The 20941-nt window shown below is 45.6% G+C and overlaps 1 protein-coding gene across 2 annotated transcripts in view; it reads right to left on the bottom strand.

Annotated features, from left to right (window-relative positions):
• fgf22 (fibroblast growth factor 22) overlaps positions 1 to 20941 on the bottom strand; it is a 174077-nt gene that overhangs the window by 150692 nt on the left and 2444 nt on the right. The window lies entirely within an intron of this gene.

Here is a 20941-nt window from a genome sequence, read left to right as displayed (position 1 = left end):
GGAAGCTTGGTAAAATGGCTGATAGTCCACAGTCAGCCAGTCAGAGGCGCATCATTCCTCCTCCTTTCCCTGTCTCAATAAGCCCTGTCAGCAGACTCACGGCCACAACTCTGAATCAGACAACGCCTGCACGCTTCAGCACAAATGCAAGAAGTGCTGACCACTATGCAGACTTTGACAATGCTAGCTCATTGAGACAATGGAGGTCTGTGGACACTGTGGCTTCCAGAGGCCAGGGTTGTCTATTGTTCATTACAAACACCCTTTCAGAGAGACACTTCCTGTGTGACATGGGCACTTAATTGAGTGTGCTGCCGGCATCGACCACTGATTATAAGGCAGAGTGCGACAGACCCTCGCCAACAGCAGCAGGATCCAAACCTCACCAAGCCCATATTTTCCTCTATAGTCATAAAGCATGGGGCCTAGCACCACCTTTCCACAACTGGCTCATAAACTGCACGTAAATTGGACTGAGAAAATCTGGCCATGGTGAAGGCCGAGTTTGCTAACATAGAAATGCTTGGCGTTGATCACAGATCAAATAGCCCTTGGGCTTCATCCCTCTACATGATCTCTAAACCCAGTGGGGGGTTCCATCCATATGGTGGTTACCACTGTCTGCAACAAGGATGCCCGGTCCGACGTATTCAAGACTTTTTGGCACATTTAGATAGAAAGATGATTTTTTTCTGAAGTTGACCATCAGGTGCCTGTTTGTACAGAGGACGTTCTCAAAACTGCTGTTAAAACTCCACTTGTTCCATCTGAGTTTATGCCATGCTGTTTGGGCTGAAAAATGCAGCACAGTCTTTCCAGCAACAAATGGGCTTGGTGTTAAAAGACTTCGATTTTCGCTTTGTTTACCTAGATGCCCTACTTGTCGTCAGCGTATCCAAAGTCAGACACTTAACACATCTCTGCACACTTTTCAAGCCAATATGGGCTGATTATTAACTCTGTTAAATGCCAGTCCGGGTTGTCTCCTATTGACTTTCTCAGCCACCACATCTATGCAGAAGGTGTTTCACGTCTGCCATCAAAAGTCACCGCTATTATGGACTTTCCACTGTCCCGCACTACCAAAGCATTGAAAGAAGTTTCAAGTATGGTGAATTTCTATCACCATTTCATTCTGCGAGCTGCTGAACTTACGCTCCCCTTGTACAGTGCCCTTAAAGATGGTGCCCCTAACCACATTCCTCACTGGTCAGCAGACATAATTACAGCATTTGACGACACCGAATGTGCTCTTTCCTACATGGCCCTACTGGCACACCTGCTCCCCATGGTCATCACTCCTGATGTCTCAGACTATGCTGTGGGTGCTGTGCAGGAACAGTTGGTTGGAGGCGTGAGGAAGTCGCTCTCCTTCTTCAGCCAGAATCTTCTCCCATCCTGAGAGGAAGTAGAGCACATTTGACCATGAGCTTCTCGGGCTCTGTTTGGTCTCTACTGGAGGGTTGACTTTTCACAGCGTATGTTAACCCAATAGGCAAAGCATCAGACCCTTGGTCTTCATGACAGCAATTGCACTTGGCCTACATTTTGGAATTCACAACTGACATACAGCACGTCGAAGGAGAAAATTAACTGTCACGTTCAGGCACTATTGGCAAGGTCCCAATGAGACGGTTTGACCATGTCAATGTGAATTTAGTTTGTCCTCTCTCCCCCCGCCCCCCTCCCCGTGGTTTCATGCATCTCTTTACCATGATGGGCCAGAGGTTGTCCATCATGGTGGACGAGGTGGCCAGAGGTTGTCCCTCTAATATCAATGGCGGCTGAGGAATTGGCTCAGACATTCATTAACTCCAGGATCACTCAGTTCAGCACCCCAGCTGATATTTCTTCTGATTGGGGTCCCCAGTTCACGTTGAGCTCTGGGTTGCAATGGATCAGAACCTTAGCATTAAATTGCATCACATCATGGCGCATCACCTGGAGTTCAATAGCCTATGCGAACGGTTTCACCATTCCTTAAAGACTGCTCTGAGGGCCTCCTTGATGGATAAGCGTTGGCACAACCATCTCCCGTGAGTCCTGCTGGGGCCAAAAATGGCTTCAAAAGAGGACCTGCAGTCCTCTCTAACTGAGTTGATGTATGGGTAGATGCTATGGGTAGTGGGTGATTTTAATCTTGATGCCACAGCTGCCTGATTTTTGTCTCTGCAGCGTTCTGCCCCCCCTCAGTAAACTCAATTCTTTTACACCTATTTCTTTCTCCTATCATGGCATACAACACTCTTGGGTTCCAGTTTACCGACATTGTACCTTGTTCGTTTTTGTCCACCTTAATAACAGTAGCTCTGAATCTGTATAATGCTTTCTCATGGTGAACTGGCATGGTCAATAAATCATTGATTTTGAAAATGTAGTGAGAATGCTGTATGAAAGATTAAAACACAAGTGTGCAATCAGATGTCCCCATAAATTACTTCAAATGTTCAAAATCAAAATTCAAAGTTCAAAGTAAATTTATTATCAAATTACGTATAAGTCACCACATACTACCTTGAGATTAATTTTCTTGCAGTCATTCACAGTAGAAAGCCACGAAAGACAAATAATCATGGAAAGAAACTACACACAAGCAAAGACTGTGCAAAAGAAGACAAACTGTGTGAATAAAACAAAATAATAAATAGATAGATAGATAAATAATACCGAGAGCATGAGTTGTAGAGTCCTTACAAGTGTGTCCATGCGTTGTGGAATAAGTTCAGAGTGGATCCATCTATTACTGCTACATGGGACTGACGCGTGGGACTATCACAACACACATTCTGTTTATATAATTCTTTCAGGTACTGTATGTACTTTTGTTTTAGATCCATTAATCATACAAAACAGTGGGAAAGGGATTCCAGATAACTGGAGACAAGGCTTTGTTGCATACACATTAAGATTCTCTATTATAGTTGGGCACATTATAGTTGGCCTATCAACACACTCACACACATAGGGCACAACGTCATGTACCTTCGCACTCTCTTTAGCCTCAAATTGCACCCCAACCTGTTCTCCAATTAACCCTTCTCTCCATCTCCTTGGCTCAGAATCTCCTCTCCTTCAGTATCACTGTTGCTTCTAACCTTCTCTCACACCCTCCCTCCAACATCTAAGCTCCATCTCTCTTGAGCGTGAGTTTCCTCCAGGTGCTCCGGATTTCCTCTCACAGTCCCAAGATTTACCAGTTGGTAGGTGCAGTCTGCAATACGGATCATGCTTTTGTATGCTGCAAGATCAAACTACATCCAAAGAAAATCCACCACTCCAAACAAACTGGAAAACCTCGCATCAACACAACAGAGATGAAACAGTTAGAAAAGGTTGACCAGTTTGCCAAGTCAGTACAGGGTGCTGTGACTACCTCCTCACAAGGAGATACTGCAATAGAACAATGGTTATACCTTCGTGACACCATCCACGAGTGAGCACTCTCTATCTTTGGAAGAAAGACCACAAAGAACAGTGACTGGTTTGAGGCAAAGTCCACCATCATGACTCCTGTCATCGAAGCCAAGCGTGCAGCTCTCACGGAGCACAAACGCTCACCATCTGACCAAACACTCCAGGCACTTTGAGCTGCTAGAAGCAAAGTGAAACAGACTGCAAGGCAGTGCGCAAATGAGTACTGGCTCCAACTCAGTGAGGACATTCAGACAGCAGCTGTGACAGGCAACATCAGATGGTATGATGGTATCAAGAAGGCCCTTGGCCCATCGCAGAGCAAGACAGCACCCCTGAAGTCACCCAGCGGTGAAATAATCACCAATAAAAGCAGATGGAACAATACTCTGAGCTCTACTCAAGGGAAAATGTTGTTGTTAGCTCAGCCATTGATGCCATCGATTGTCTACCAGTTACGGATGAACTCAACTCTGAACCAACTATTGAGGACCTCAGCAAGGCAATTGACAGTCTGGCCCCAGGGAAAGCTCCTACCAATGATGGGATTCCTCCAGACCAGATCAAACACTGCAAGAGCTCACTCCTCTAACCTTTACACGAGGTCCTCCGTCAGTGCTGGAAGGAAGGAGCCGTACCACAGGATATGCACGACTCCAAAATCGTCACTTTGTACAAGAACAAGGGTGACAGGAGTGACTGCAACAACTACAGGGTTATCTCCCACCTGAGTATTGTCTGCAAAGTCTTTACTTGTGTAACTCTGGCATGCCTATAAACTCTGGCAGAACGGGTCTACCCTGAGTACCAATGTGGTTTTCACGCAAGGAGGTCAACTGTCATCATGATTTTCTCACTCCGTCAACTCCAGAAGAAGTGCAGGGAACAACAGAAACCCCTCTGTCGCTTTCATCGATCTGACCAAGGCATTCGACCTTGTCAGCAGGGATGGGCTCTTTCAGATTCTCCTCAAGATCGGCTGTCCCCCGAAACTCCAAAGCATCATCGATTCATTCCATGACGACATGAGAGCTACTGTTCAGTATGATGGCAGCTCATCAGAACCCTTCCCTATTTGTAGTGGAGTCAAACAAGGATGCGTGTTGGCCCCAATGTTATTCCACATCTTCTTCTCTCTACTATTGAAGCACGCATTTGGGATGTTGACAGAAGGCACCTACATGCACACCAGGTCTGATGGGCGGCTGTTCAACCCTGCGCGCCTGACAGCAAGACCAAAGGTGCGAAAGATCTTAATACGTGACATGCTCTTTGCCAATGACGCTGCTCTAACCTCTCACACCAAACAGCAACTACAAACTCTCATGGACTGCTTCTCTAAGGCAGGCAAGGACTTCGGGCTTACCATCAACCTAAAGAAAACAAATGTCCTTGTCCAGAATGTATTGGAGACACCAGTATTACCATCAACAATTACAATCTAGCGTTGGTCCATGAGTTCACGTACTTGAGGTTGACCATTAGCGACACTCTCTCCTTCGATGCTGAAATCAATAGGCGTATCGGCAAAGCAGTATCGATCCTTGCTTGACTCTCATCGCTGGTCTGAGAGAAGCCAACACTCGCTACAAAGACCAAGACTGCAGTGTACAATGAATGCGTTATCAGCACCCTCCTGTATGGTAGCAAGACTTGGACCATCTACTCCAAGCAGGAGAGGAAACTCAATGGTTTTCACCTGCGCAGCCTTTGGCAGATCCTCGGTATCACCGGGAGAGACAAAGTCCCTAATTCTGATGTCCTCTCCCATGCTGGACTTCCCACAATGTTCACACTATTAAGACAACGCAGACTGCGCTGGCTGGGCCACAGCCCTCGTACGAAGGATGGTAGACTGCCAAAGGATATCCTCTACGGAGAAATAGCAACAGGCAAGAGGAACGTTGATAGACCCCAGCTTCGCTTTGAGGACCTCTGCAAGCGCGACATAAAAGCCTTAAAAATCAACACAGGGTGCTGGGAGGATACAGCAGATGACCGCAACAAATGGCGAGGTACTCTGCAGCAACACCTGGAGCGAGGCAAAAGAGTGATCCTGGGTCGCTTTGAGGGGCGGAGAGCTAAATGGAGAGCACAGCGGACAGCGGACAACAATTCCATGATGCCCTACGCATGCAGCAACTGTGGCAGAGCCTGCCGTTCCAGGATCAGCCCCAATAGCCACAGTCGACGCTGCTCGACAAACCAGTGACTACCAGAGGTGCAGTACCCATGGTCGACCACGACCGACGGAGGTCACACACACACACACACACACACACACACACACACACACACACACACACACACACACACACACACACACACACACACACACACACACACACACACACACACACACACACACACACACACACACACACACACACACACACACACACACACACACACACACACACACACACATTAATTTGTCATTGTGATTAGGCTAGGATTCAAACTAGGATAAATTTAGGCTAGGATTAGTCTAGGCGGTGCGTCTCAAAGGGCAGAATGTTCTATTCCGCGCTGTAACCTAAAAAATAATAAATTGTAGCTTGGGCTTGTACGTTCTGGTGTTTGTGACACAGGAACGCGAGGCAATCTTACAGAGTTAGGGTCGTATTGTCATACAGTGCAGAAAACTGAGCCCATCAAATCTATGCCAACCAACACACAGGCACTTACGTATCGTAATTTATTCTCCCTGTATTTCCATCAATCTCTCCCAGATTCTACCACTTACCAACTTACAATGGCTGGGCGATGCAGAGGAAGACCATGTGGTCACAAGAAGAGCATGCAGACTTAGTAGCGGAGGTCAGGACTGAACCAGAACTGTGTGGGACTATAGTTTTACAGCACACACCACTAAGCTATTCTAATTCAACCTAATTCTTACAAGGCTCAGCCAGCTGAAAGCAGGAAGAATACATGAGGAGAGTCACAGAAATACAGCAGGGATTGAATACCTCAGCCCACTGAGTTCACATCTACCATCAAGCAAACATTGGGAGTATAGACCTAATGGTTACAGTCTCAGAAGAGGGGGTAGATAATTCAGAACTTAGAAGGGAAATTACTTCTCACAGATGTCTGTGTATCTCGTGATTTATCTGTCCCAGAGAAAGTTAAGATCTAAAACTTTGACAAACTTCCATAGTTGTGTAGTGGTGAGTGCATTGACTGGCTGTATCTTGGCCTGGCAGGGAAACACCAATTTCTTTGAATGGAAAATCCTACAAAAGGTAGTGGATTCAGCCCAGTATATTATGGGTAAAGCCCTCCCAACCATTGAGCACATCTACATGAAATGCTATCAAAGGAAAGTAGCAGCCATCATCAGAGAGCCCCACCACCCAGGTCATACTCTTTTCTTGCTGCTGCCATCAAGTAGAAGGTACAAGAGCCTCAGGACTCACACCATCAGGTTCAAGAACAGTTACTATCCCCCAATCACCAGGCTCTTGAACAAAAGGGGATAACTACACTCACTTGCCCATCCATTGTGATATTCCCACAACCAATGATCTTACTTTAAGGACACTTTTATCTTGTTATCTCATGTTCTTGTTATTTATTGCTATTTATTTATATTTTCATTTGCATAGTTTGTTCTCTTCTGTACTCTGGTTGATCTTTCATTGATCCTGTTATACTTATTTTTTTATAGATTTGCTGAATATGCTCACAGGAAAATGAATCTTGGGGTTTTTATATGGTGATGCATATGTACTTTGATAATAAAAGTTTCTTTGAACATTTCTGAATATTAAGAGAACCAAAGAATATAGTGGAGAAAAAAGTCAATGACTTAAAAGATAATCTTGATAAATAGAGGAGCAGGCCTGAGGGTGACTTGACTCCAGCTCTTATTTCTTATATTCTTTCTTTTTAGTGAAGTTCTAGACCTTGATAGTATTGAACTTCAGTTGTAAATTTGCAAACTGAGTTCTCGTGTCTGGGAGTGGAGGACATATCAAGTTACCTGAGAGTTGTCATAATCATGGCTACATTCGTAAAGGACATAAATCTGATTACAATAACTAAAGAGAAGTCTACTTGCTGTGTGCCACAAGGAAAATCATTCCATGAGTCATTCTCAACTGCTCACTTGGTTGCTGTGTGGAACTTGTCCATCCTGAGACACATCGGATCGATCCTCACCATGCATCAACTCATAAAGATCCTTAGCTCAGTCAATTGAGAAGGACAGTAAGGCATTTCTTCTCAGAAATGGCTGCCTGTAGAAATTTTACTCCATCTTATATCTGCTTGATAATGAGAAGCAAGACCTTACACAGCTTTGAACTTTGTTTTTAACCAAGAAGTCCACAACAAATCCAGCCTCAGGGCAGGATGTTATCAAACAAGGCCACATCATTACTCCAACATTTTATCTGGCTCCAATGAAGCATCTTACCTCAAAAAGATTTGAACTGGAGTGGAATTTCTCAAAACTCACCAGTAAAATAAGCAAATCATCTCAACATCCATTCCCAGTCAAAATCTCCACCATCAAGGGCCTAATTACATTTAATTAATTTGTCATTCAGATGCTCAACAATAAGTTCCCAAAATAAAGTTCCAAGCTCTAGTCTGACAGATGATTATCAAGTAGAACGAGAATATAATTCAAGAATATTCTCAAAGCATTCTTGAAGTGTAACATCATCACCAACCTTTGTAGAATCCTTGGCCCAGGAGATTCAAATTCAGAGCACACTCTCCCAAACTACACCCCCATCTGCTCAGCCAAGCACCTCCTGCCTGACTGTTGACCTCATCATCCACCTTGGAACCCATGGGACCAGAGTAGGAGCAATCCTGAGAGGCTGCCCAAAAGGAGAAGAAACATGGCCTTACCGAGAACAAAATAAATAAAAACGAAAACTGATTTTTGGACAAGGTGTCCTTATTCTCTTGTAAGGAAAAAAAGCGAGATTAATTCCAAAAGGATTACATTTTCAAATCTCCAGAACAATATCCAAAATAACAACAAGTTTTTTTATAAGATTAGAGAGACGAAATGTGAAATACACACTTGTTATGCAACATTGCAAGTTTCTATAGCTTAATTGTTAATAAGATGGGCCTACATAGTAAAAAACGTTCTATGATTTATCTAAAAGTTGTTACCCGTAAAGATAAAGAAAGCTCATTTCCCTTGTCATAAGGGTTATTCCCACACTAACTGGAAGACCAGATAATTTATGGAAGAGTCAAGGTCAATTAATTATGTAATTGTTTCTGAATATCATTTTCCTGCCCATAAAGTTAACCCAAGAAGTTCTGATCCCGACTGCAGCCAATATGTGATAATCATCAAAGATGTTTATTGCGTTACCTTGTTAGCAGATGCCAGTCAGTAGAACAGACACTCTGTATTTCTGGGATCTTAGTAAGTAAACAGCTCCTGTACCTTTATTTAACCTTGCAAACTATTCTGTATTGAATCTCTGTCTGGTGCTTGAGACTAGAAAAAAAAACTCTCTGTGGCAGAGATGCTCTATGGATGTGCAATTCAATATGTCCCAATAGATCCAGCTAACCAACATAAATGTATGAATGTAGATTATATCTCTGTAATGAGGCCTGATTCATACCCAGTTACATCAAAGAGCTGTAATTCTACCTTCCTCTCAGTGGCAACAATCAGCCTTTAATAGGTTCCATTATTAATTGTTTTTTCTGCCTCACTGCAGAGAACTGACCACACTACGAGGACTAAAGCTTCTGTTTCAGGAGTGGGGGGTGGGGGTGGATGGGAGGGGGAGGTGGCAGGGAAACTCCTTCACAATTATTTTTGAACCAAAGCCAGTTTTTCACATCCAATCCTCCTCTCACATGTCTTTTTTTTGGGGGGGGGGGGGTGAAATGACATTACAAAAGCGGAGCTGCATGAGATCAGTTTAATTGAACCAAGATTGTTGCTTGGAGTAGATTTGGACCCAAGATGATAGGTCCGTGAGGCAGAGCTGGATTAATTCCACAATTTCATTCAAACTAGATATATTTTTTATAATCAATAACTTTCTCCTACCAATTTTCAGATTACACTAGGAGGACTTCCATTATTTTGTACTAGTTTATTATAATCCTCGTTTGATTACTTGACTGCATACTTTTATGTGGCTCTCCTATGATGGGAATAGGACAGAAGGCTATAAACTCCCAAGTGGATTGTTGGCATTGAGAGTCGTCTGACAGCAGGGCATACAATAGATAGAGTGTCAGGTTCTTATCCTTTACCCCCTCAAGAAATAAGCCACATATCGCCACATATACATGTAAGATAAAAATAAAGGCCCTGCTGCAAATGGCCAACTGTTTCAAAGACATCTGCCGGGTACAAGAAATCAAAATTGTATTCGTAAGGACAACATTGTAAAATGAGAAAATTACATATCTTAATCCCCTTTTCTATATTTCGATTAAATTAGGTTCAGTAGTCCAAATTCAATATCACTTGTGGCAAGGCATTAAAGGCTGTAAATGTATCAGTAGTAGGGCTTATTGTCACGAACACTGAGGGCCTTTGGGTCTCTGTGACGAGCCGCAGAGTGTCGGGCTTCTTGGTTTCTCAAGCGCCTGTATTTACTAATTCATGGAAAAGAGTAAACAGTCAACTTTTAGGACCAAGAAGAGTCTTGGTCCAAAACATCAACTATTCACTCCTTCCCATAGATGCTGCCTGGCCTGCTGAGTTCCACTAGCCATTTGTGTGTGTTGCTTTGGATTTCCAGCATCTGTAGATTTTCTCGTGTTTGAATTTACTAATTGTTGCCTTAATGAGAGTCATTAAATCCTTGTGCTTTCTGTTTAATCTTGTTAAGTTAATTGTGACTGGCATGGGTTTTCCGCTTTCTGTGACTATTAAATGCGGGCTCCCGTTTAGCGCTCATTGTGGAGTTGCTGGTGCTGAGAATGATTTGTCTCGCAGTGTCCCTCGGTCATGCCACCGATGCTCTGCTGAAATTCCTATGTGTAACCTTTCATTTCTGTCTCTACATCTGCATTCCTCTGCATCTGGGTTCAGTCACTGCCCACGCTTACCGTGACACTTATTCACAGGAGAAGTAGGTGTTATTTAAAGTATGCGGTGAGGGTCAAGAAGAGAATAGACTGGTCCTGCTGAAGGGTCTCAGCCTGAAACATCGACTAATTTATTATTATATTTATATTTATTATATAAGGAGTCTAACACATTATTCCTCATCCTGAGTTCCGCTAGCACTTTGTGCGTAAAGCTCTGGAGTTCCTTCGTCTGCAGAATCTCTCGTGTTTACAGAGGGTGGCAATTTTGATTGAGGACTGCCTCGCTGAGCGAATGGACTTCTCACCAGCTCAACTATTTTTCACGAGGTGCCTCCAAGAATCCATGCTCTACTTAAGAACATGGATCAGAGATAGAGGTAGCACACTGTGCCCCTGATTTTCCCGTCCCTGTCTGCAATGGCCAATACTTCATTAGGAGCTTGAAGAGGTTTGGTATGTCAACAAAAATACTCAAAAACTCCTATAGTTGTACCGTGGAGAGCATTCTGACAGGCTGCATCACTGTCTGGTTTGGGCGGGATACTGTACAGCAGGGGTCCCCAACCTTTTTTGCACCGCGGACCGGTTTATTATTGACAATATTCTTGCGGACCGGCTGACCCGGGGGTGGGGGGGTTAGGGTTGCCAATGGAGAACAGTAGCAGTCAAATACGTTGTGTTTACTCGGAGAAAGACTACCATGACCATGAAGCCTTGTGTGGGCACCAGTGCGCATGCGTGTACGTGCCGACTTTTTTCTACAAATCGTTTTTGGCGATTCTGTTCGGGGGTGGGGGTGTTAGTCACAACCGGAATATAGGTGATAAGTGGCTAATACACTCAATTTCGTTTCTAAAAGGGTTTATCCAACAAATTTCATATTAAACACACAGCACATATTTTCCTCGCATGAATATAGTGATAAGTCAATTATCAGGGGAGGACAGGGGAGCTTGAAGTAAGTGTTGAACGAACTTCCGGTAGAAGTGGTAGAGGCAGGTTCGATATTATCATTTAAAGAAAAATTGGACAGCTATATGGACAGGAAAGGAATGGAGGGTTATGGACTGAGTGCAGGTCGGTGGGACAAGGTGAGAGTAGCGTTCGGCGTGGATTAGAAGGGCCGAGATCACTTGTTTCTGTGCTGTAATTGTTATCTGGTTATATAGTTATATAAGTCACTTATAAGTCAATAGCATCATAATATTTTAAGTAAGGTTTGTATATTAAACACGCAGCACATATTTTCCCCGTATGAACATAAAAATTCATTGCAACACACCAATATCGCTGAATCAGTGGGAGCCCTGGGCTTATTTCCCTGCAACAAGACGGTGCCATCGAGGGGTGATGGGAGACAGCAATACTCAAAGGGGGTTCCTTATGTCCAGTCTATTCCGCAATTTAATTTTCGTTGCATTCATTGCAGAAAACCCCGCTTTGCAGAGATATGTTGGAAATGGAAGCAATGTTTTCAGTGCTTTCATGGCTATCTCAGGTTATTTAGCCTTGACTTTGATCCAGAATGCCAGCAGAGATGTTATGTCAAATATACTTTTCAGCCCGCTGTCATTTGCAAGCTCGAGGAGTTGATCTCCTTCCCGCGCTGACATGGATGACGCGCAGGTAATGACTTTGCGTGCGTTCAAGCTCAACAGTGGGCGTGACAGGGAATGAGGAAAGGTGCAGCTGACTCCTATCGCCAAATCATATCATTTCCTCGCTGCCCGGTAGCACATGCTTTGTGGCCTGGTACCGGTCTGCGGCGTGGCGGTTGGGGATCACTGCCGTACAGGACCGAAAGAAGCTGCAGAGGGTCGTAAATTTAGTTGGCTCCATCTTGGGTACTAGTACCCAGGACATCTTCAAGGAGCGGTGTCTCAGAAAGGCAGCGTTCATTATTAAGGACCCCCAGCACCCAGGGCATGCCCTTTTCTCACTGTTACTGTTAGGTAGGAGGTACAGAAGCCCGAAAGCACACACTCAGCGAGTCAGGAACAGTTCCTTCCCTTCTGCCATCTGATTCTGAAATGGACATTGAACCCGTGAACACTACCTCACTTTTTAAATATATATTATTTCTGTTTTTACATGATTTTTAATCTCCAATATACATTGTAATTGATTGACTTAATTATTTATTTTCTTCTATATTATTTATTGCATTGAACTGCTGCTGCTAAGGTAACAAACCTGATTCTGATTCTAAGTTGATGGAGTAAGCATGTTTCACATGTGCTGTGTGACTGATGTTGAAAATCTCAAATTTGAAGGATATCCATCAGGTTATATATGATCCTTATATGATAGCCACCAGGCTCCTAAACCAGTATGGATAACGTCACTCACCTCAACTCTGAACTGATTCCACAAACTACGGATTCACTTTCAAGGACTCCACAACTCAAGTTCTCAGTACTATTTACACTTGTATGCACGTATATATTTGTTTGTTTATTTATTTATTTATCTATTTACACAGTTTGTCTTCATTTGCACACTGGTTGTTTGTCAGTCTTTGTGTGCAGTTCATCATTGTACGTCTTTGTTCTGCTCTGAATGACTGCAAGAAAATAAATATCAAGGTAGTATGTGCCAACATATGCGTACTTGATAATAAATTTACTTTACATTAGATTTTCTGTTAGCTTGTATCAGCATCCATTGTAAACTGCAATAAATTTTTTCCTCAGTGTCAGCAAAACGGTTGATTTCAAGAAGCAGGGTCGAGTAGACATCAGTCTGGACCAATAGTGCTGAGGTGGGGATAGTTGAGAGCTCCAAATTCCTGGGTGTAAATATTAGTTGGTGCAGCAGGCTGGGTCGGTGCGGGGATGCCGCCTCTTGGTGAGGCCAAGGTCAGGGCCCGGCTCTGGGCCGCCCGCCGCCACCGCACCATCGGCGGCGGGCAGAGAGGGCGAGGCCCGAGGCCTGGAGCTGGCCTGCCGCTCGTTGCGACCGCCGCCACCGCTTGGTACGGCCAGCGCGGCGGCGAGCTGCGAGCCCACTTCCACAGGCCAGTAACCAAGGTGATCATCCCAACGACGGAGCAGGCGGAAGAGACGGCTGCAAAGGCGGATGAGGATGCCCAACAATGGGTAGGGAGGCTTGCGAGCACGCCACAAGAACCGCCGTAGACCCACAACACTCAGGGCTTGTCTACCTAGCGTGTGAAGCCTGGATTCGGCTGACTGGGCGGAAGAAACCATCACTGGTTCAACGGGCAGAAAGGCGATTCTCAGCAATGCATCGTGGAGCGCTAAGAGGGCACAGTGAGACACACAGAACACTGCTGGCCATCCACTGCATCCTGACCTATCTCCGGCTGTCTCGACTATGTCTTGCCACTGGGTCCAGATAGGTCGGGACGAGGGAGTGAGGCTGACGACCTGCGCAACTCTCCCTCACTTTAATCCAAGTCAAGCGCAAGTCATGACTTCAAACCCAAGGCGCAACCTGAAGTCCTGTGGCGATGGGGGAGTGGCAAAGCAGCAGGTACGGATACACTGGAAGCTGTAGTCACAAACCTGCACACAGGCGGCCCAGGGCATAGGGTCGCTCTCTACTGGACTGAAGCAGCAGCTGAGTTCGGCAGCCCCCTGGGTGTCTGAGCAGCCTTCCTTAGGATCGCTCTGCTCACCTCCATGGAGGAAGGGGCTGGAAAAGGTGCCTCAAACATAGTCTGCTTCACTTCACCCTGGCCAGCTTACCGCGGTTGGTGGGGATCCCTCACAGCGGTCGACCTACAACAGTGAAGAAGAAAGTGATGGTGCTCAACCTTGGCACATGGAACGTGAGAACTCTGCGAGATAACGTCAAGGCAGACAGACCAGAGAGAAGAACTGCACGGGTTGCAAAAGAGCTAGCTCGCTACAACGTGGACATAGCAGCTCTCAGCAAAACGCCCCTAGCAGACAAGGGCCAGCTGACAGAACGTAGTGGTGGATACACGTTCTTCTGGAGCGGTCGCAGCAGCGCTGAACGACGAGAAGCAGGCGTGGGATTTGCCATCAATTCTAACCTCGCCCGTAAACTCACCAAGCACCCAGAGAGCATCAACGACCGCCTGATGACACTTCAGCTCCCACTTGCAAACAAGAAGAGTGCTGCGCTGATTAGTGCCTACGCTCCCACCATGACCAACCCAGATGACATTAAAGACAAGTTCTATGAAGAACTCGACGCCCTCATCTCAGCAATCCCACAGTCAGAGAAGCTCATCGTTCTCGGGGGCTTCAATGCCAGAGTAGGGACAGACTACCAAACCTGGGAAGGGATCATTGGAAGACACGGCACTGGCAAGTGTAACAGCAACGGCCTTCTGCTCCTCAAGGCATGTGCCACACACGACCTTGTCATCACCAACACCCTGTTCCGCCTACCCACCCGTAAGAAGACGTCATGGATGCACCCACGCTCGAAGCACTGGCATCTGATTGACTACATCATCACCAGGAAGAGGGACAGGATGGACGTCAGAGTGACGAGAGCCATGTGTGGTGCCGACTGCTGGACCGACCACCGCCTCATTGTGTCCAAGTTCAGGCTTCGCATTCTGCCCATGAGAAGACTCCAAGGGCAGAAGACTGCAAAAAGGCTGAATGTCTCCAAGCTGAAAAGCAGCAGGGTTGCAGATGAATTCGTCAATGACCTTGAAGGCAGACTGCCAGACACACCACAGGAAGACGGGACCAGCGTTGAGGAACAGTGGACGGTCTTCAGAGACGCTGTCTATACTACCACCCTCGAACATCTCGGACCAGCCACCCGAAGAAACCAAGACTGGTTTGATGAGAATGATGAAGAAATACAGGCACAACTAACGGAGAAACATCAACATTACAGAGCGCATCAGAACGACCCCACGTCGCTAGCCAAGAAAGATGCCTTTACCAACGCAAGAAGAAAGGTGCAGAAAAAACTTCGCGAGATGCAGGACAGCTGGTTCAGCAAGGCCGATGAAATCCAGGGCTATGCAGACAGCCACGACATAAAGCGCTTCTACGTTGCGCTTAAGGCTGCATACGGACCCCAGTCCTCCGGCTCCTCACCCCTCCTCAACGCAGATGAGACGCAGCTGCTGACAGAGAAGAAGCAGATTCTGGATCAGTGGGCTGAGCACTTTAACAACGTCCTTAACCGCCCTGCCGACATCAACGACGAGGCCATTGCCCGCCTGCCCCAGGTAGAGATCAACAAGAACCTCGACACCCTCCCCACAGTAGATGAAGACAGGAAGGCAGTGAAGCAACTCTCCTGTGGCAAAGCGCCAGGACCCGATGCAATCCCTGCTGAGGTATACAAAGCAGGAGGCCCTGTCATGATGCAAAAACTGACTGTACTCTTCCAGTCCATGTGGAAAAAGGGACAGGTCCCGCAACAGCTGAAAGATGCCAGCATAGTCCACATCTACAAGAGGAAAGGCAACCGCCAGTCTTACGACAACCACCGAGGCATCTCACTCTTGTCAATTGTGGGGAAGATTCTGGCCCGCGTCCTGCTCAACTGCCTTCTCCAACATCTTGAGCAAGGTCTGCTCCCAGAAAGCCAGTGCGGCTTCCGTGCTGAACGTGGGGCCGCGGACATGATTTTAGCTGCGCGCCAATTCCAGGAAAAATGCCAGGAGCAACACAGCGACCTCTTCGTGACCTTTGTCGATCTAACCAAGGCTTTCGATACGGTCAGCAGAGAAGGCTTGTGGAAAATCATGGAGAAGTTTGGCTGCCCCAGCAAGTTCATCACAATCGTCCGGCAGTTCCACGACTGTATGATGGTGAAAGTTCTGGATGACGGCGACGAGTCGGAGGCCTTCCCAGTGACAAATGGCATCAAGCAAGGCTGCGTTCTTGCCCCGACTCTGTTCAGTATGGTATTCTCTGCCATGCTGACAGATGCCTTCCATAACTACGAAGAAGGAATCCACGTCAGGTACAGGACTGACAGCAGGTTGTTCCACCTTAGGCACCTGCAGGCAGTTACAAAGGTGCGAGAGACTGTCATCAGAGACTTGTTTGCTGATGACTGCGCACTCAACGCCAGCACAGAGCAGGAGATGCAGCGTGAAATGAACTGCTTCTCACAAGCCTGCGACAACTTCGGTCTCACTATCAGCACCAAAAAGACCAAAGTTATGTACCAGCCTGCCCCAGGAAAGCCATACCAGGAGCCGCGCATCACGGTGAAACGCCAGAACCTCCAGGCAGTCGACAACTTCACCTACCTGGGCAGCATACTCTCTCGCGCAGTGAACATAGACGCTGAGGTCAACAACAGGATTGCCAAAGCCAGCGCCGCCTTTGGGAGACTCCGTGAGAACGTCTGGGAGTGGAGAGGACTCAGCCTTACCACTAAGCTGAAGGTCTACTGTGCAGTGGTCCTTACCACCCTCCTTTACGCCAGCGAGACCTGGACTGTCTACAGCAGACACGCCAAACAGCTCAACCACTTTCACCTGAGCTGTCTCCGCAGACTCCTCCACATCAGGTGGCAGGACAAAGTCCCCGACACGGAAATCCTGGAACGAGCTGGGCTCTGCAGCGTCTACACCCTCCTGCTGAAAGCCCAAGCCAGGTGGGCTGGACATGTGGTCAGAATGCCAGACAGCCGATTGCCTAAGCAGCTGCTGTACGGAGAACTGTGTCAGGGCAAGCGCTCAGTCGGGGGGCAGAAGAAACGTTACAAAGACTGCCTCAAAGCGTCCCTCAAAGGCTTGGGTGTCGACATTAACACGTGGGAGACGCTTGCCCTCGACCGTCCAGCTTGGCGCAGCAAGATCACCACAGGAGCCTGTGCAGCTGGAGTCAGGCGCATCATCGAGGCGCAACGAAAGCGTGCTGTGCACAAGGCCCCAGCAGCATCCACTGCCACGACAGCACCCACCCACTTGTGTCCCACATGTGGGCGAGCCTTCAGGGCCCGGATTGGCCTCATCAGTCACCTCCGGACCCACAGCCACCAATCTCCCATTTGACTTTGAAGCCATGGTCATCTTCGATTGCGAAGAACGAACAACAACAAATATTATTAACAGCTTGTCCAGCAAAGAAAGCTCACCAGCGCCGCTAATTCCTCAGAAGGCTAAGGAAATTCGGAATGCTCCTGATGACCCTTAGCAATGTTTATAGATGCAAAAGTAAAGATCATCTTATCTGGGTGCATCAGAGCTTGGTGTGGCAACTGTTCTGCCCAAGACTGCACCAAAATTGCAGAGATTTGTGAGCATAGCCCAATCTATTACAAAAAGATGTTTTGCCTCTATGGCTCCTGTCTGCACATTTCACCACCGCAGTAAAGGAGCCAACTCCTGCCAATCTGGTCATTCACACTTCTCCCCCTTTTCAACAGCAGGAAATACAAAAGCTTGAAAACATGTTCCACCATTTTCAAGGACATCTTCTATCCCACTGTTATAAGATGCTTAAAAGGACCTCTTGTAAGGTGGACGCTTGATCTCTTAATCCAGCTTGTCATGGTCCCTTGCATTTTACTTGCACTATCCCTTCTCTGCAACTATAAACTCAGTGGCCACTTTATTAGGTACACCTGCTCATTAATGCAAATATCCAGTCAGCCAATCATGTGGCAGCAACTCAGTAAATAAAAGCATGCAGACAAGCAGGTCACGAGGTTCAGCTGATGTTCAGACCAAACATCAGAATGGGGGAAGAAATGTGATCTGAGTTACTTTGACCATGGAATAATTGTTGGTGCCAGACAAGGCGGTTTGGGTGTCTCTGAAACTGCTGACTGTCTGGGATCTCCACGCACAACACACTCTAGCGTTTACAGAGAATGGGGCAAAAAATAAAATAAAATCCAGTCAGTGGCAGTACCGAGGATGAAAACACCTTGTTAATGAGAGAGGTCAGAGGAGAATTGCCAGATAGGTTCAAGTTGACAAGAAGGTGACAGTAACTCAAACAAATATGCGTTACAACAGTGGTATGCAGTAGAGCATCTCTGAATGAACAAAACATTGCACCTTGAAGTAGATAGTCTACAGCAGCAGAAGTCCACGAACATGTGCTCAGTGGCAGCTTTATTAGATACAGGAGGTAGCTGATAAAGTGGCTCCTGATTGTATTTTCTGTATTCTGTTCTAGCTTTTACTTTTAAGCTACCTCAATGTACTAATTATGGAATGGTCTGAGAGGGTGGCAAGCAAAACAAAGCTTTTCACTGTATCTTGTTACATGCGACAATAATAAACCAATTACCAATCGATAATTAATGGCAAGTACTCCACTGACTGTAAATAGTGCAGTTTGAACTTGCATTATCAGTGTTATAACACACACTTGCAGGAAGAATTCAGCAGATTAGGTGGTATTTATGGAGGAAAATAAACAAACAACATTTTGAGCAGAGACTCCTCGTCAGTCCTGGGGAAGGGTCTCAGCTTGAAATGCCTGAATCAGAATCAGAATCAGGTTTGATACCACTGGCAAAGTAGTGCAGTAGTGATCGTGGGTTCAAAGTCCATTCAGAAATTGGATGGCAGAGGGGAAGAAGCTGGTCCTGAATCATTGAGTGGGTGCCTTCAGGCTCCTGTACCGCCTCCCTGACGGTAGCAATGAGAAGAGGGCATGTCCTGGGTGATGAAGGTCCTTAATGATGGATACCGCCTTTTTGAGGCATCGCTCCTTGGAGATGTCCCGATAACCCAGGAGGCTAGTGCCCATGATGGAGGTGGCTAAATTTACAATTCACTGCAGCTTATTTCAATCTTGTGTAGTAGCCCCCCACCCATACCAGATGGTAATGCAGCCATTTATTTTCCTCCATAGATCCTACATGACCTTCTGAGTTCCTCCAGAATTTTGCATATATTGTTCAAGACTTCTAGTATAGGTGGGCTCTCTTGTGTTTGTGCTAATAACACTTGTGCCAACATTCAGAATTTCTCATATTTATGAGTACATTTTAACATGAAGTGTTAAAACCACAGAGCCATTGGAATTAAGGTGAGAAAAACTTCAGTAAAGAAAACAGACCAACAAAAACCAGAAGTTAATTAATTCATTAATTCTTTAAAACATGCACTTCGACTTTGTGGTTAAGGTCTAGGTTGTGTGTAAGGCATCTTTAAAAGCCATATATATGAAGCTCCACCAACAGCATAACAACAGATATACAAGGGGTGATTGATAAGTTCGTGGCCTAAGGTAGAAGGAGTCAATTTTAGAAAACTTAGCACATTTATTTTTTAACATAGTCCCCTCCTACATTTACACACTTAGTCCAGCAATTGTGGAGTATAAGGATCTCTTTTCTCTAGAAGTCAGTGTCTTGGACCTCCAGAAAGTGGTCCACAGCAGAGGTGATTGATAAGTTTGTGGCCTAAGGTAGAAGGAGATGAGTTATACAGCTCTTGTTACATGCACGTGCAGTTCAACTCTTTTAGTGATTACGCAGAAAGTTTGAAGTTAATAACTCATCTCCTTCTACCTTAGGTCACGAACTTATCAATCACCCCTGCTGTGGACCACTTCTGGAGGTCCAAGACGCCGACTTTTACAAAGAAGGGATCCGTATGCTCCATGACAGCTGAACTAATTATGTACATGTAGGAAAAATAAATGTGCTAGGTTTTCTAAAATTGTCTCCTTCTACCTTAGGCCACAAACTTATCAATCACCCCTTGTATGTTAATGTAACTATTAAAAAAAATCAAGGTGTAGTTTGGATGTCTAATTTGAAACAATGTTGAGTTAATGTTATGTATAATGTTAATTTGACTTAACATGTAGGGATATTTCTAAGCTTTTTGGAAATGTTGATTTTTTGATCTCACACTCACAATCACGAATAGGACACAGAGGAGTCTGGGGCACTAAGTTCAAAGTAAATTTGCTATTAAGGTTATGTTACCATAAACAACCCTGAGATTTGTTTTCTTGCGGGCATACTCAGTAAATCCAATAACCATAATAAATTCAGTGGAAGACCACATCCAACAGGGCAGACAACCCATTTGCAAAAGACAAGAAACTGTGCAAATACAAAATAATAAAAAAACCTAATAAATAAATAAGCAATGAACATCAACAACGTGAGATGAAGAGTCTTTGAAAGTGAGTCCATAGGTTATGGAAACAATCTAGTGATAAGGCAAGAGATATTGAATGATGTTATCCACTTTGGTTCAGGAACCTGTTGGTTGAGGGGTAATAACTGTTCCTGACCTGGTGATGTGTGCCCTGAGTCTCCTGTACCTCCTTCCTAGTGGCAGCAGTGAGAAGAGAGCATAACCTGGGTAGTGGGGTTCCCTGATGACTGGTGCTGCTTTCCTGTGTCAACACACTGTCTGGATGTGCTCAGTCGTGGGGAGGGCTCTATCTGTGATGGACAGGGCCATTACAGTTATTAGTTCTCTCTGGACTTCGTTAACACAAGATTAGCTGCCTAGATAAGATGCCTTATTTTTGCACAGCTCAATGTGGAAATACTTGTCTTATATTTAATCACGATCAGGCCTTAGAACACGCCAAAT

This window comes from Mobula hypostoma, chromosome 24, assembly GCF_963921235.1.
Source record: "Mobula hypostoma chromosome 24, sMobHyp1.1, whole genome shotgun sequence".
NCBI classification, from domain to species: domain Eukaryota; kingdom Metazoa; phylum Chordata; class Chondrichthyes; order Myliobatiformes; family Myliobatidae; genus Mobula; species Mobula hypostoma.
This window is presented reverse-complemented; position numbering and strand designations above follow the sequence as displayed.